The following is a 4942-nucleotide window of genomic DNA, read 5'->3' on the forward strand; positions in this document are numbered from 1 at the left end:
AAGCAACATCTTTATACGTCTTTTCTAGGGTCTAAAAAATACGAAACGTCGCTTTATGATTCGAAGTTAAAATCCTCAAATTTGGTATAATAATGACTTTTTTCACGTTTTTCATTTAGTGTGATTATCCATATATATATTCGTTTTTACCAATATTTCGATACTACTTCATGTTTTCTCACGATATGTGATTTGGCCTTCAAATCTCAGAATTTCGCAAATTTTTCATTTTTAACCAAGTTTTCTTGCATTTTGTTTTGTACTAAATATCATCGAATTTAGCAATATTTTGACCTTTATCATCCCCTATTCCTTTATGTGATTTGAACAAAATATCATCGAATTAGGCAATATTTTGCCGTTTTTCCACGTTTTTGTGAATTTTCATTTTATTGTTATTATTTCTTTATATATTCGAGAAAAATTATGCAAACACATAATTGATCAGAAAATAACTTTAAATACTTAATTTTCAATTATCTATTTGTTTCTCGTTAAAATACTGAGTATTGAAAAGGGGAGAATTTCTGTTTTATTGCATATATAGACGTTTCAGCCGGATTAGAACGGTTTTACGTGTACATCTTCATCGGTAATATAAACCGAAAATCAGAAACATTTTAGTTAATTTTAATGAAAACACATTGATTTTTATCATTTGTATTGGAAGCAACATCTTTATACGTCTTTTCTAGGGTCTAAAAAATACGAAACGTCGCTTTATGATTCCAAGTTAAAATCCTCAAATTTGGTATAATAATGACTTTTTTCACGTTTTTCATGTAGTTTGATATTACGTAAATATATTCATTTTTACCAGTATTTCGATACTATTTTATGTAGTATCACGATATGTGATATGACCTTCAAATCTCAGAATTTCGCATAATATTGCTTTTTAAGCAATAAAATGCAAGTTTTCTTGCATTTTGTTTCGTACTAAAAATCATCGAATTCAGCAATATTTTGACCTTTATCATCACCTTTTCCTTTATGTGATTAAAACAAAATATCATCGAATTAGGCAATATTTTGCCGTTTTTCCACGTTTTTGTGAATTTTCAGTTTATTGTTATTATTTCATTAAATATTCGAGAAAAATTATGCAAACACATAATTGATCAGAAAATAACCTTATATTACTTCATTTTCAATCAACTATTTGTTTCTCGTTAAAATACTGAGTAAGATATTGAAAAGGGGAGAATTTCTGTTTTTATTGCATATATAGACGTTTCAGCCGGATTAGAACGGTTTTACGCGTACATCTTCCATCGGTAATATAAACCAAAATCAGGAACGTTTTAGTTAATTTTAATGAAAACACATTTATTTTTATCATTTGTATTAGAAGCAACATCTTTATACGTCTTTTCTAGGGTCTAAAAAATACGAAACGTCGCTTTATGATTCGAAGTTAAAATCCTCAAATTTGGTATAATAATGACTTTTTTCACGTTTTTCATTTAGTGTGATTATCCATATATATATTCGTTTTTACCAATATTTCGATACTACTTCATGTTTTCTCACGATATGTGATTTGGCCTTCAAATCTCAGAATTTCGCAAATTTTTCATTTTTAACCAAGTTTTCTTGCATTTTGTTTTGTACTAAATATCATCGAATTTAGCAATATTTTGACCTTTATCATCCCCTATTCTTTTATGTGATTTGAACAAAATATCATCGAATTAGGCAATATTTTGCCGTTTTTCCACGTTTTTGTGAATTTTCATTTTATTGTTATTATTTCTTTATATATTCGAGAAAAATTATGCAAACACATAATTGATCAGAAAATAACTTTAAATACTTAATTTTCAATTATCTATTTGTTTCTCGTTAAAATACTGAGTATTGAAAAGGGGAGAATTTCTGTTTTATTGCATATATAGACGTTTCAGCCGGATTAGAACGGTTTTACGTGTACATCTTCCATCGGTAATATAAACCGAAAATCAGAAACATTTTAGTTAATTTTAATGAAAACAAATTGATTTTTATCATTTGTATTGGAAACAACATCTTTATACGTCTTTTCTAGGGTCTAAAAAATAGGAAACGTCGCTTTATGATTCGAAGTTAAAATCCTCAAATTTGGTATAATAATGACTTTTTTCACGTTTTTAATGTAGTTTGATATTACGTAAATATATTCATTTTTACCAGTATTTCGATACTATTTTATATAGTATCACGATATGTGATATGTCCTTCAAATCTCAGATTTTCGCATAATAATGCATTTTAAGCAATACAATGCAAGTTTTCTTGCATTTTGTTTCGTACTAAAAATCATCGAATTCAGCAATATTTTGACGTTTATCATCCCCTTTTCCTTTAAGTGATATAAACAAAATATCCTCGATTTAGGCAATATTTTGCTGTTTTCCACTTTTTGTGAATTATCAGTTTATTGCTATTAATTCATTAAATATACGATAAAAATGATGTAAACATATAATTGATTAAAAATTAACCTTAAACACTTCATTTTCAATCAACTATTTGTTTCTCGTTAAAATACTGAGTAAGATATTGGAAAGAGGAGAAGTTCTGTTTTTATTGCATATATCGACGTTTCAGCCGGATTAGAGCGGTTTTACGTGTACATCTTCCATCGGTAATATAAACGGAAAATCAGGAACATTTTAGTTAATTCTAATGAAAACACATTTTGATTTTTATCATTTGTATTTGAAACAACATTGTCATATGTCTTTTCTTGGATCTAAATAATACGAAACCTCGCTCTATAATTTGAAGTTAAAATCCTCAAATATGGTAATATAGAGACTTTTTTCACGTTATTCATGTAGTGTGATTATACGTATATATATTCGTTTTTACCAATATTTCGATACTACTTCATGTTTTCTTACGATATGTGATTTGGCCTCCAAATCTCAGAATTTCGCAAATTTTGCATTTTTAACCAAGTTTTCTAGCATTTTGTTTTGTACTAAATATCATCGAATTTAGCAATATTTTGACCTTTATCATGCCCTATTCCTTGATGTGATTTGAACAAAATATCATCGAATTAGGCAATATTTTGCCGTTTTTCCACGTTTTTGTGAATTTTCAGTTTATTGTTATTATTTCTTTAAATATTCGAGAAAAATTATGCAAACACATAATTGATCAGAAAATAACCTTAAATACTTAATTTTCAATCATCTATTTGTTTCTCGTTAAAATACTGAGTTAGATATTGAAAGGGGGAGAAGTTCTGTTTTTATTGCATATATAGGCGTTTCAGCCGGATTAAAATGGTTTTACGTGTACATCTTCCATCGGTAATATAAACCGAAAATCAGAAACATTTTAGTTAATTTTAATGAAAAAACATTGATTTTTATCATTTGTATTCGAAGCAACATCTTTATACGTCTTTTCTAGGGTCTAAAAAATACGAAACGTCGCTTTATGATTCGAAGTTAAAATCCTCAAATTTGGTATAATAATGACTTTTTTCACGTTTTTCATTTAGTGTGATTATCCATATATATATTCGTTTTTACCAATATTTCGATACTACTTCATGTTTTCTCACGATATGTGATTTGGCCTTCAAATCTCAGAATTTCGCAAATTTTTCATTTTTAACCAAGTTTTCTTGCATTTTGTTTTGTACTAAATATCATCGAATTTAGCAATATTTTGACCTTTATCATCCCCTATTCCTTTATGTGATTTGAACAAAATATCATCGAATTAGGCAATATTTTGCCGTTTTTCCACGTTTTTGTGAATTTTCATTTTGTTGTTATTATTTCTTTATATATTCGAGAAAAATTATGCAAACACATAATTGATCAGAAAATAACTTTAAATACTTAATTTTCAATTATCTATTTGTTTCTCGTTAAAATACTGAGTATTGAAAAGGGGAGAAGTTCTGTTTTATTGCATATATAGACGTTTCAGCCGGATTAGAACGGTTTTACGTGTACATCTTCCATCGGTAATATAAACCGAAAATCAGAAACATTTTAGTTAATTTTAATGAAAACACATTAATTTTTATCATTTGTATTGGAAGCAACATCTTTATACGTCTTTTCTAGGGTCTAAAAAATACGAAACGTCGCTTTATGATTCGAAGTTAAAATCCTCAAATTTGGTATAATAATGACTTTTTTCACGTTTTTCATGTAGTTTGATATTACGTAAATATATTCATTTTTACCAGTATTTCGATACTATTTTATGTAGTATCACGATATGTGATATGACCTTCAAATCTCCGATTTTCGCATAATATTGCTTTTTAAGCAATAAAATGCAAGTTTTCTTGCATTTTGTTTCGTACTAAAAATCATCGAATTCAGCAATATTTTGACCTTTATCATCACCTTTTCCTTTATGTGATTTAAACAAAATATCATCGAATTAGGCAATATTTTGTGTTTTTCCACGTTTTTGTGAATTTTCAGTTTATTGCTATTAATTCATTAAATATACGATAAAAATGATTCAAACACATAATTGATTAAAAATTAACCTTAAACACTTCATTTTCAATCAACTATTTGTTTCTCGTTAAAATACTGAGTAAGATATTGGAAAGAGGAGAAGTTCTGTTTTAATTGCATATATCGACGTTTCAGCCGGATTAGAGCGGTTTTACGTGTACATCTTCCATCGGATATAAACGGAAAATCAGGAACATTTTAGTTAATTCTAATGAAAACACATTGATTTTTATCATTTGTATTTGAAACAACATTGTCATATGTCTTTTCTTGGATCTAAATAATACGAAACCTCGCTCTATAATTTGAAGTTAAAATCCTCAAATATGGTAATATAGAGACTTTTTTCACGTTATTCATGTAGTGTGATTATACGTATATATATTCGTTTTTACCAATATTTCGATACTACTTCATGTTTTCTCACGATATGTGAGTTGGCCTTCAATCTCAGAATTTCG

The sequence above is a fragment of the Procambarus clarkii genome, chromosome 30, assembly GCF_040958095.1.
Source record: "Procambarus clarkii isolate CNS0578487 chromosome 30, FALCON_Pclarkii_2.0, whole genome shotgun sequence".
Lineage (NCBI taxonomy): Eukaryota > Metazoa > Arthropoda > Malacostraca > Decapoda > Cambaridae > Procambarus > Procambarus clarkii.